Below are 14,145 nucleotides of genomic sequence, written 5' to 3' on the forward strand. Positions count from 1 at the left end.
AGTGTGGGGCCCGCCCCCTGGGGGGGGGGGGGGGGCAGAGCCATGGCAGGGGGGGCGCAGGATGAAAAGGAGGGGGGGGGGGGAACAAAACGCTTGGACACTGCTAGCACGGGCACCTACAGAAACGCGAAGCAGGAGATGAAGCATCGCTGAATATGTTTCCAAACCAGCTTCATTCTAAGCCAAAGACTAGAAAATATGGTGAAGCAAATCTTCCCTTTGGTTTCACCTGCAGAAGTGCCGAGGTAGGTCTCCCTGCAGGATTGGTTTTCCCTTTGATAGATATACATACTATACTATACTTTATACAGTAAAGTTACAGTGGGATATAAATAACATCAGGCTGATCCTGCCACGATTTGTTCCCCCGGTTCAAATCCCGGACAAACAGGATCCCACAGCTGTTTATGTTTTTAAACCTATTTTGCACAGAGAGGCATTTTTTGAAAAATGTATTGATAGCAATGGTGAATATTATTACACAGGAAAAAAAAACAACTACACGTAAAATAATCACACCGTGACGCCTCTGCCTTTGTAAATGGAGGGACAGTAACTGCGTGTTTATGTAAGCGTGTAAAACCTGCAGATAGTCAGATTAACAGTATTTTGTCTCTATCTGCCATTCTGCAATTCATCTCATGTAAACAATAACGTGGCGCACAGCGTGATGTGAAAAAGGCACATACCTTTGACGTTGCGTGACAAACTCTGTATTCCTCGTCCACACGTAAACGCAAAAAAATTGTTTTAAAAAATCTCAGTTTTCCGTGATTCCAAACGCCGTTTACGTGGAAGAAAACTGCGTTTTCAAAAATAGCCGTGTACGTGTGGACGTAGCGTAAAAGAGTTAGTAGTTTATTTTCTTACTACCTGTAATTTATTGCAGATTACTTGTATTTGCTTAATTGTTTACTAAATGTTTGAGGTGTGAAATAAACCGCAATGGAGCAAAATATGGGTGTGTGCGGTTGGAGGATGTGTGTGTGTGCGCGCGCACGCGGGGGGGGGGGGGGGGGGACATTCTTTTTGTAAAACAAGGGGGGCCCAGCGAAAAAAGTTTGGGAACCACTGGGGTAGAGGGAGGGGTTCTTCCTCTGCATGTTTCATATCCATCCAGTTTAAACGTGGAGGTCATTTTTGGGTCTTGGTGGAATTAAACTCCACTACACTGAAACCGGAAGTACGAATGTTTGAGTTCCCAGTCGGAATTTGAATCTTTCCCACTCGGAAAGTCGATGCAGTCCCAGCAACAGTGCTGTGCCAAACTTAAGATTTTAGAGCCCATACCAAATACAGGGCCAGTATTATACCCGTACCCATACTTTTAACATATAAAGGCAGTTTATGTAGGGGAGAGCATGATTGTAGTGATTTATGATATATTTAGTGACTTTCCACAGTTAATACAACTAAACGCACCTTTCAGCTTTTCATGCATTTTGAAACTGTTTTTTTTTTCTGGAAACCTGAAATGTAAACGTGTCTAAGGGACTGAGCTCTAATTCTCCAGAGAATCTCATTCTTTGAAACAACACCCAGAGCTTGTGGCCAAAGGGACAAAGCAAATCAATTCAAGAGCTTCTGTGTTAGCTCTTCCTTCACCACATCAGACTGGTACAGTGTCCACATCACTGGAGAAACTACACAAATCTGTCAGTCACCTGCACTCTCCCCTTACGCACAACGACTAACAAGAGCTAAACACACACTGCAGCCACTTGCAGCACACAGATTTGCCTCATGCTCTCCTCAGGGAGAAACAGACAGTTGCTACATCTTGATGCATGCTCAATCATCCAGGTAAAGAAATCCCAAAAAGTTGATTCTGTTCATCTGGATGTAACGTTTTTTTCAATGGAAGAAACATTTCATCAGTTTCTTCATCATTATTATGCAAATTGTCCTGACCATGACTACAGCTCACAGAAAGTTGGGGAATCACATCATCGTACGATGGTGATTTGCAGCCGTTTAGAGAGTTTTTCCCTTTTCATGTAAATGAACCTCGGATTTGAGCAGGGAGTCAAGGAGGCCGTTAACATGAAAATGAAAAAAAAAACCCACCTCTGAATCGAGGAGGGGGACTAAGGGTCCATCTTTTAACATCTTACAATGCATCATTGCAGATGGAACAAAAACTGCAAATGCAGAAGCGGGAAGTGGAAATTAACCACAACCTTACTACTTCCACAAGAATAACAGCAGGGGCTATCCACAGGGGATAATAGCAGCCAGGTGCTGCTAATAAAATCAGCTTGATTAAGTGATTGCCAACAAGTGTGACCATAGAAACAGCGGTTTTGGCAGTTTGCTGGTCTGGAGAATTCAAATGGGTTAAGCAAAATGTGAACAATTATAAGGCCATTTCCAAACAATTTGAAGTTTGTCATTCTACTGTAAGAAATATTATTCTCACGTGGAAAATAGTAGTTGCCATTTTTATCAAGAGAGAACATGCTAGCAAATTCTTCCCAAGATTAAACCGATCAATACTCAGAGGAACTACAAAAGACCAAGAGCTGCATCTTGGAACATTCAGCCATCATTTAGCATGTTCAAGATCATAACATTAAAATTAGCAAAAGGCTTAACTGGTGTGTGGATGTTTTGAGAGTGAGATGTTATTCTCCTGCATGCTTTCGATGGGTGAAAGACACAGAGGCGGCGAGATGCATATTCAAAATCCCAACACTTTTGAAGCTACGGTATATGCAAGATGCTGTAAGCCTACAAAAATCTTTGATGAGCAGTGTGACAAAATATGGAGCACGCAGTTTCAGCGTGCTCCATATTTTGATTAACCAAATGCATGGATCACTTTTTAGGTGTTAAAGATGCAGCAACCCTGTTCCCAGACAGGGCAGCAAATGCTGTCTCTGCTCAACCATAAATTCCCCCAAACCCTGCCCCCAAATAAATGTGCTGAGCAATAAAAAGGTTTCTGGTGGAGTCTGGAGAAGGTTTCAGTGTAGTGAAGTTTAATTCCACCAAGACCCAAGAATGACCTCCATGTTTAAACTTAGTGACGGGATGGATATGAAACATGCAGAGGAAGAACCCCTCCCTCTACCCCAGTGGTTCCCAAACTTTTTTTGCTGGCCCCCCTTGTTTTACAAAAAGAATGTTCGCCCCCCCCCCCCCCCCCCACACACACCATATTTTGCTCCATTGCGGTTTATTTCACACCTCAAACATTTAGTAAACAATTAAGCAAATACAAGTAATCTGCAATAAATTACAGGTAGTAAGGAAATAAACTAATAAGTCTTTTACGCTACGTCCACACCTACACGGGTATTTTTGAAAACGCAGCTGTTTCTTCCACGTAAACGGCGTTTGGAATCACTGAAAACTGAGATTTTTTAAAACTCCTTTTTTGCGTTTACGTGTGGACGAGGAATACAGAGTTCGTCACGCAACGTCAAAGGTATGTGCCTTTTTCACATCACGCTGTGCGCCACGTTATTGTTTACATGAGATGAATTGCAGAATGGCAGATAGAGACAAAATACTGTTAATCGGACTATCTGCAGGTTTTACACGCTTACATAAACACGCAGTTACTGTCCCTCTATTTACAAAGGCGGAGGCGTCACGGTGTAATTATTTTACATGTAGTTGTTTTTTTTCCTGTGTAATAATATTCACCATTGCTATCAATACATTTTTCAAAAAATGCCTCTCTGTGCAAAATGGGTTTAAAAACATAAACAGCTGTGGGATCCTGTTTGTCCGGGATTTGAACCGGGGGAACAAATCGTGGCAGGATCAGCCTGATGTTATTTATATCCCACTGTAACTTTACTGTATAAAGTATAGTATAGTATGTATATCTTCAAAATGTCAGCAGTAGTTAGTCATTACAAGAAGTGTTTGTGAACTAAAATTCAAGAATGTGGGATGCTGTTTGTTCGTGATTTGAACAGCCCAGCACTGCTCCCGACAAAGGGAAAACCAATTCTGCAGGGAGACCTACCTCGGTACTTCTGCAGGTGAAACCAAAGGGAAGATTTGCTTCACCATATTCTCTAGTCTTTGGCAGAGAATGAAGCTGGTTTGGAAACATATTCAGCGATGCTTCATCTCCTGCTTTGCGTTTCTGTAGGTGCCCGTGCTAGCAGTGTCCAAGCGTTTTGTCCCCCCCCCCCCTTTTCATCCTGCGGCCCCCCTGCCATGGCTCTGCGCCCCCCCCCCCCCCCCCCCAGGGGCCGGGCCCCACACTTTGGGAAGGTCTGCTCCAGTGGCGGTCCTAGCCCATTTGGCGCCCCGGGCGAACACTCCCTCTGGCGCCCCCCCCGCCCCCCCCCCCCAAACACACACATAAAACATATTTAGGATTATACATTAACATAAAACTGTTGTCGGAACCATACTGAATTTCGCCAGAGAAACACACACAGACACACATATGAAGAGAGAGAGAGTATGCATTGATGCATTGTATGCAAACAGCTACCAAACAGCCATCATAATTCCTCATACAATGAGAACAGGACAAATCAACAATTGACAATGACTAATTAATATTAAAATCTGTAACATAATGTATTGTTTGGAGTTTAGTCTGTTACAGTTGCTATTTTTACCATTTCTTCTTGGAGCAACTGTAATTCACATAATTTCCTTAGGGATTAATAAAGTGTTTTGATTCTGATTCTGATTGTTTCAGGATGACCTGCCATCATCCAATCACACATCTGCTTACCTGCATCTTTTGCTCGTTTCTCTTCCTCTTTTCTCTTTTTTCTAAACTGAGGACCTGATGGCTTTGAACTTTTCTTGTCCATCTTGGTTTTAATTTTGCACTCCAGTATGAACACAAATCCCCCAACTCGAGGATCACCACAACATAACCTAACACACCTACACCTTAGTTCACAGATTCACTTTGTCTAGGGTTTATTTCTGAGATTTCACACAACCCAGGATTCAAATCATGAATACATAATGGGCTGGGATTTACAACATTATGAATGAAATGTCCTCTATTTGGAAGCAGCCAGCCCCCCTCCCCTTTCGAAGGGCTGTGTGTGAGACATTAAATCAGGGGTGATTTTAGCCCAGTTTTGGAGGTGCTTCAGCACCCCCAAAATGAATCAAAGCACCCCCAAAGATGTCTTACTTTTTTTGAAAATATTTGCTGTTTGTGGGACACACTACTAAAAGTATAAAAAGCATACAGTACTTAATTGAGATGGAACATTTTAACAACAAAAGTATAGATAACCCCTCCCCCCTCCCAAAATGGTTTGTTCCAGCTCGGCTCTCTCCTACTCGCTCTGTTGCTGCCAGAGCGATGGTGGCTGAGACCACCTTTTTTAGTATTTTATTTGTTCCTGAGTAAATCGGTTTGGCTGAGATTAAAGTTATTAGTTTTTACGCAGCTGAATAAACGTCAAGCAGACAGCTGATTATCAGAAGTGTGAGATGCTCGAGAATATAGTCCGGTGTCCTGTTATATTTTAGATAGCAAGGAGTTTATTAAACTTCACCGAAACAATCTGCAAATTTCATTCAAATTTAATAAACTATCATCTTGTCTTTATTTTTAGTTAGCACATACCTTAAACACTTAGAGCTGTAAGCTAATGATAGTTATATGAGAGCAGATGCAGCTGGTGCAATAAGCTGTATGCTGTACATCCAATGGATGATGATCTGATTAGTCGACTAATTGCAAAAATAATCGGTGACTAGTCGACTATCAAAATAATTGTTTGTGGCAGCCCTAGTTGAAAATGTGTTTTCCGACGATGTTTGCTCTGTAGTAAAATTAGCGATATTTGACTGTCCTGTTGATCTCATTGAAATGTATACAGCCTATTTAAAATCTAAAACTTAACATTGTCCGTAGCCTGCTGTTGTTACCACTGTCCTGTTTGAAATGTAATGAGAGAAACTGGTTATTTTGCCATATGTGCCGATATTGAACCCAAGGTACTAACTAGCTAACTGACTGGATGCCCATTAACCTTATAACTCCTGTTGTGTGTGTGTGTGTGTGTGTGTGTGGTTGTGTACAGATTGTCAGTCCAAAGAGGGAGAGAGGAAAGAGGGGAACATGAGGACAAAGTACAAGATCAGGAAGTACCAGGTAAGAAAACAGACAGGGAGTACTAACAGGCAAAACAGGAACTGTTAAACTGGCAAAGAAAAAGAAAGACAAACAACTAATACAAACAACTCATACAATCTGGAAGTTGTGTTCTCCCTATATTAAAGCTGCTGTACAGAATCTGCAAAACAAACTGGGTTGTCAGCCCTGGCACTGCATTACCATATTGAGCTTCAGTCAGAGGAAGTCACGGTTGCCAAAGACTTTATAAAGCTCAAGAGTGAGGCTGGTGCCATTCCAGATATGTTAGCATTGTACAATCGTCTGGATAATCAGATCTTCCCCAAACTGAAAACTGTTATTCAGGTTGCCCTGACAAACCCAGTTAGCAGCTGTAGCTGTGAAAGGTCTTTTAGTGTCTTGAGTCAGCTCCATACCTGGCTGAGAAGGACCATGGGTCAAAGCAGACTCCAGCACCTGGCTGTGATGTCAGTTGAGAAAGAGATGCGTGAGAGACTTGACCACCAAAATGTGATAGACAGATTTACCAACCTCAAGGTGAGGCGACATAGGTTAAAAGAAAAGAAAAAATCTGCAGAGCCATAGTAGTATCTGCAGTAAAGATATTTTCATACATTGTATACATTGTACCAAAGGCCAAGTGTCTCAGTTTTCTAACATTTCAAGGACTCTTCTATTTTTGGAGTGTATTTTTTATGTATCTGTATTGTATTATACATACACTTTAGAAGTGAATGCACACAGTTTACTTTTTACTCACTATGAGCATCATTCATCATTTTTCCCCAGTAATTAAGGTTAGGATATGTTTTTTTTTTATTCCAATCCATTCTTCTTTGGCAGCATTTTAATAACCTTGATCAGATTTGATGGTTTTGTTACAGACTTTTCAAAAAAGTGTTTTGCTTTTCTTTCACAAATGTGGGGATTAAATTGTGTTAAAATGTACAAAACAGTGATGTCATGTTTTGTGACGAGGACCCAGGCACAGAGAGACTTGATGAATTTAAGAAACTTGTGATTTAATAAAGAAATTTGCAGACTTGCACAGAGAGGGTAAAATTATGATGACTGATAATGGAGATGAAGACAACAGACGATGAGGACAGGGAGGAACAGGGGTTTAAATGCACCAAGGAAGCAGTCAGAGGGAACTTGGGACAACTGGAGGCATTTAAGGATGCAGGGACTGACAGAGACGGGGAAGAAGTCTCATTGTGATGAGTAAAGTTTACCTTGCCTGGATGGGCAGCTCTCTGGGTGCTCAGCACCCCCAAAGCTCTGATCCTAGAATCGCCCCTGCATTAAATCATCAAACTGTAAATTATAAATTTTAAATTGTTATTGATCCCTTTACCCCGAGTCCTAAAGTGTATATTTATTTTCTTACTCTTCTTATATTTATTGTTTGTTTACTTGCACTGCTGTAACTGGAGCCTCGTCGTCTCGTCTCTCTATATACTGGACTGTATGTAGCGGAGATGACAATAAAGTTTACTTTGACTTCAGCAGCGAGCAGGCGCACCGAGGGCTCTCGCGCTCACTTTTCTTGTATAGAATTTCGAATTTCAAATTATAAGTCTGTATCATGATGTCTGGTGTTTTCGTGTTTGTTGTTTTGTTTTGTTTTTGTTTTATTTTGTGAGTTGGTTATTAGATGCTGCTCCAGCCAGCCAGAGAATCCCCCGCCGCCCCGCCCTCTCCTCCCTGTGCCGCAAGCAGCAGGCGCACCTCGCAAACGGAGGGCGCCCTTACTCCCAGCAAATGGGCGATAGAAAACCGATCGGTGCCTATGCCGTTCCCAGTATGCGCTGGCTGATGTCGGGGCACCATGAGTACGAGCATTTTATTTTATTTTTTGCCGATGTCCGTGATGCTGCCCCCCACCACGATGCCGCCCCGGGCAACCGCCCGTGTCGCCCGTATCTAAAACCGCTACTGGTCTGCTCTACCCAATAAGCTGGTTGTCAGTTGTCAGATTTATATTGCCCTGAACTCTCAAGATAATGATAAAAAATCATTTTAATGTGGTTATTCATGCCTTAATTAGAAATAAAGGGTTAAATAAATTGAAGCCACATCCAGAATAAAAAAAATGTGATGATAAAGGAACACAGAACCCACTGTGGGATAACCTATGATGTAAATGCTCTGTATATTATCCAAAACACTAAGTGAAAATAATATTATATACAGCATCCTTTATATTTCTTGATAGACTGAATTTATTTTCCCAGATCCTGTTATTTCGTAAAGTGACGTTTTAGGCTACATGTTGAAAACTTAACAGGCGGTGCCTCGATAACTATTTTTGTTCTGCTGTGCAGACGAGACTTCTTTGGCTCTCGGAGGAGGCGGACGCACTTTTTCTCCTCTCCCTTATCTTCCCTGCTTATGTCCTTGTCTAGTCTCGTGGTTTTTTTTGTATTTTTCCCTGGAACATTCTCTCACAGACTGTTCTCTAAAACCTAAAAGAGGAATTATGGATTGAATCAACTGGTCCCTGAATGCAATTGACACCCCTTTCTCAACGAGAAGTTTGGGCTTGGGTGAGCCTGAGTGCTGAAGATATCTACCTATTCGGAACCATGGTAACAGGGTTCTGGCTGATCGGAGCTGGCTTGGCCCTGACTTATCGAAGAATTAAGAAAGCGGAACCGGCTGTTCAAACCCCCACAAGGCTGCCCGCTGGGATTGGAACGATGGGAGAGGCGTGAGTTTCTCAAAATGGGCTCATTGAGTCAGCACGGATAAGATCTTGGAGAGGCTACGGCTGCTGTGAATACTCAGAATAAGATCTCTGACTGCAGACTGGATACATCTCGGAAGGGCTAGCCCGGAATAACATCTCTGGGCGCAAAATTGGATGACATCTCGGGGAGGCACACTGCCGTGAGTTCTCTGAAATCGGCTCCTTGAGCACAAGAAATGACAACATCACAGAACGCAAGTATGGCGAAGCTCGCGGCTCTCCAACGGGAGATTAAGAGACCAGTGTTGGACTGTAGAACTGCTTTGAAATTCATATGAGCTGTTCGCACTAAAGTAAAAAAATAACATCACTTCATGTGGATACCCTCTCGGCGCCAGCTACAAGGCCGGAGCTGAACAAAACACCCTGATAACGACTGTGTTTAGTCTGTTCCTTCCCATTCCATGCAAGGCCACCTGGGTTGGCTGGAAGACTGTTTACTTAGCCTGGCAGGGCGAAGGACACTGTCTCAGCTGAACTATGGAAACGCACACACATAGATATACTGATACTGATAAGCACTCACCGACGCATCACCCTCCCTACCCCGGATCCAACGCCACCTCCAACGCTTACCTCCCCTCTGATGTGGACATTGGGTCAGTTGGAGGCGCAGTCGAAAGATTGCAGCGGTCCCAGATCAGATGTACACACTGGAACTCTTTCCCATGTTGCTTGTCTGTGTTTATTGTGCTATGGTGTGTTGATATCTGTGCATTCCTGTATTATCCTTCTGTGTTACACATTTCGATGTTTTTTTCCTCGCTACCTAGCCTGACCTGTCTCCCCAATGTGATGTTTGTGTATTGTATGTACGGTCGGCAAGGTCTGTCATCTCGGTTGTGGGCAAAAGACCTGCAACTGACAAATAAAGGCTATCTCATCATCATCATCTAATGAAGTCCCTCTTGAAAACACTCCTTGCATCCACTACTGATGTGGTGAACAGTTCTAAGTAATGTGTTTCCCTTAGAAAATAAAGTATAGAAATAGCAACACAGGAAATAAAAAAAAGCATGGCTGTAGGAACTGTTGCATAAGACAATAACAGAAGAGCAAAATTTGGAGGAACATCACACTCACAGCAGGATATGACTTTACTTAGCAGTAATATAAATCTTATGAAGGAAATATATACTCAAAAGTTCACGTGTTTCCAATAGTACAAGATCAAACCATGATATAATATCTTAGTTTGATCTAAATTTAACTTAAAGGCAAAGATGGCTGTGTGGGATGACCAACAAGTGTTTTGTGCTTTAAGATACTAGAAATCTAAAATCTACATTCAGAGAATAAAAGAAAACCTTTAGGTTGATTTCTTACTGTGGTGGGGCGTGGTCTGCGGTGGCGTGCAGGGAGGGCGGACGCACCTGCACGGCATCCGCAATCACGCCCGCCAGGTTAAAACACGGGGACTCAGGTGTGTGTGGTTTTTTTTGCCGTAAATTATTATTATGGAAGCTTGTCTTTGTAATCTTGTGCTTACTCTCATTAATCATCATGTCTCAATTTAATGCCATAATTTCTTCATGCTTCTGAGCACACAATAGCTGTGTGCAGCTGTCATAGATAACATACTCGGAAGCAAGCAGGAAACAATGACAGGAACGTTTTATTTTGTGACTGCAGAGTCATCAAAGGTCAAATTATACTTTTCTGAGAGACAAATTTGATGTCAGTGCATACCAGACTGTTAAAATCTCCCAATTCTTTGAATCTTTGGGCTGAAGGAAGGACAATACTCGGTGTATAAATGCTCAATCAACAATCATTTATTTCCATACAATGAGTATAAGCCATCCGGATGGGGAGACATGCATGAAGAGGGTCACAGCAAATCTCAAAATGATGATGGGTTACAGCTTCTTATAACCTCTACTGGCCCCCATCTAGTCGTAAAAGCCTAAACATTCACATTCTTTCTGTATCACGGCGCCTAAGTTATGACCTCGGCTCCCTGTCTTTCTGCCCTCTATAAAGGTGGGGGCATGGAATGTGGTCTGTTTCTTCTATTATCGGCACAAGGTCCTCTGCACACAACATTCTCTTCATGATTTAGCAGTCTGACATGTCAAGAAAACAGTGTAATACATTCACAGCAGATCAATGGCAGCGCACACCTGTCTAACAAACTACAAAAATGGCCATGTTCTTTTAACCTAAAAATATAAGGGAAACTAAGCTACATACTTTGCACACAATCTAGACTAAGGGATATATTTATGTTCTCTCCAGTTCAGTCCAGTTTTTATCATTTAAGGCGACTGGCAAGAGTAAAATCTTTTCTTTCGAGGCAGCATCTTGAAACAGTGATCCATGCTTTTATTTCTTCTCGCCTGGACTACTGTAACTCACTTTATGTGGGGGTCAGTCAGTCATTGCTCTCACGTCTGCAGCTGGTTCAAAATGCGGCTGCACGACTCCTAACAGGAACTCGAAAAAGAGAGCATATAACCCCCGTGCTAGCCTCTCTGCACTGGCTGCCTGTGTCTTTTAGAGTTAATTTTAAACTTCTTATATTTGTTTTTAAATGCCTTCACAGTCTTGCCCCGCCTTACCTCTCTGAGCTTCTTCATCCCCACATACCCTGTCGGTCTCTCAGGTCAGCTGACCAGCTGCTCCTGGAGGTACCGAGATCCAGGAGGAAGCTCAGAGGGGACAGGGCCTTCTCTATTGTGGCTCCAAAATTATGGAATAATTTGCCCATGCACGTTAGAGAGGCCCCTTCACTGTCCACTTTTAAATCACGTCTTAAAACCCACTTTTATTCCTTGGCTTTTAACCTCAGCGAGACTTAGTTTCTCTTTTAATTGAAGTAATTATTTAATGATATCACTCTTCTTTTATTTGGTTTTTACTTATATCTTATGTAATTTTATTTTACAGTTCCAATGTACAGCACTTTGTGTCAGCTGTGGTTGTTTTAAAGTGCTTTATAAATAAAGTTGATGATGATGATGTTCTACAGCTGTTAACATAATTCAAATACCTTGACTATAGGTATAAGATAACATACGTTTAGAATAATAATCTCACACAGATCCACGAGATCTTGGTTTAAAGGCGCCTTCATACTGTGCAGTTTCAGCAGTTTGTTGCGATCATGTGTGACATGGATCACTAAATTTTGGCGAGAAGTCAAGATTAATGTATAAAGATTGTATAATGATAACACAGACTCACGTAAGTGATCACAGCTGCAGAACACATCATACAAATGTCTGTGAAGGTTCTCAGTCATCCAGGTCATCGTAGTCAAAGGAGCTTGCAAAGAAAAGCGTCTGGACTTCTTTAAGTTTTGAGTTCCCTCCCCAGACGCAAAGTAGCAGCAGTCTTTGATGACTGGTTGTTGACCAATGGTCAGGACAATTTGCATAATAATGATGAAGAAACTGATGAAATGTTTCTTCCATTGAAAAAAAACGTTACATCCAGATGAACAGAATCAACTTTTTGGGATTTCTTTACCTGGATGATTGAGCATGCATCAAGATGTAGCAACTGTCTGTTTCTCCCTGAGGAGAGCATGAGGCAAATCTGTGTGCTGCAAGTGGCTGCAGTGTGTGTTTAGCTCTTGTTAGTCGTTGTGCGTAAGGGGAGAGTGCAGGTGACTGACAGATTTGTGTCGTTTCTGCAGTGATGTGGACACTGTACCAGTCTGATGTGGTGAAGGAAGAGCTAACACAGAAGCTCTTGAATTGATTTGCTTTGTCCCTTTGGCCACAAGCTCTGGGTGTTGCTTCAAAGAATGAGATTCTCTGGAGAATTAGAGCTCAGTCCCTTAGACACGTTTACGTTTCAGGTTTCCAGAAAAAAAAAAAAAACAGTTTCAAAATGCATGAAAAGCTGAAAGGTGCGTTTAGTTGTATTAACTAAGTCACTAAATATATCATAAATTACAATCATGCTCTCCCCTACATAAACTGCCTTTATATGTTAAAGTATGGGTACGGGTATAATACTGGCCCTGTATTTGGTATGGGCTGCAAAATCTTAAGTTTGGCACAGCACTGTTGCTGGGACTGCATCGACTTTCCGAGTGGGAAAGATTCAAATTCCGACTGGGAACTCGAACATTCGTACTTCCTCTGGGCGAAGATGAGTCGTGGTCCTGTTTTGTGAAGCCACACAGAATATGGAGCACGCTGGAAATAACCACATCACTAAAGATGAGGTGGTTTCACACTGCTCATCAAAGATTTTTGTAGGCTTACAGCATCTCGCATATACCGTAGCTTCAAAATTGTTGGGATTTTGAATATGCATCTCGCCGCCTCTGTGTCTTTCACCCATCGAAAGCATGCAGGAGAATATGTGAAATTCTAATATTCTGCATATTGGGACAATAAATAAATGAAACCTCAAATGAAAGATGTGATTTTTGCTTTTGACTATTTGTAGAGGTTCAATAGACTGATCAGCTACAAACTCTCCTCTCCTCGTGTGGTGTTTTTTTAATTTCATTTAAGAAGTGAAAAAAATGTCAGAATTTTTGACTCAACATTGTTCAAAGAAAAATCTTTTAGAAAAGAGGCTTTTTCCTGGCCGCACTCTCAAAACATCCACACACCAGTTACGCCTTTTGCTAATTTTAATGTTATGATCTTGAACATGCTAAATGATGGCTGAATGCTCCAAAATGCAGCTCTTGGTCTTTTGTAGTTTCTCTGAGTATTGATCGGTTTAATCTTGGGAAGAATTTGCTAGCATGCTCTCTCTTGATAAAAATGGCAACTACTATTTTCCACGTGAGAATAATATTTCTTACAGTAGAATGACAAACTTCAAATTGTTTGGAAATGACCTTATAATTGTTCACATTTTGTTTAACCTATTTGAATTCTCCAGACCAGCAAACTGCCAAAACCGCTGTTTCTATGGTCACACTTGTTGGCAATCACTTAATCAAGCTGATTTTATTAGCAGCACCTGGCTGCTATTATCCCCTGTGGATAGCCCCTGCTGTTATTCTTGTGGAAGTAGTAAGGTTGTGGTTAATTTCCACTTCCCGCTTCTGCATTTGCAGTTTTTGTTCCATCTGCAATGATGCATTGTAAGATGTTAAAAGATGGACCCTTAGTCCCCCTCCTCGATTCAGAGGTGTTTTTTTTCCTTTCATTTTCATGTTAACGGCCTCCTTGACTCCCTGCTCAAATCCGAGGTTCATTTACATGAAAAGGGAAAAACTCTCTAAACGGCTGCGAATCACCATCTTACGATGATGTGATTCCCCAACTTTCTGTGAGCTGTAGTCATGGTCATTGGCCATTGGTCAACAACCAGTCATCAAAGACCATGGTCTTTGATGACT

Source organism: Neolamprologus multifasciatus, chromosome 7, assembly GCF_963576455.1.
Source record: "Neolamprologus multifasciatus chromosome 7, fNeoMul1.2, whole genome shotgun sequence".
In the NCBI taxonomy this organism is placed as follows: Eukaryota; Metazoa; Chordata; class Actinopteri; order Cichliformes; family Cichlidae; genus Neolamprologus; species Neolamprologus multifasciatus.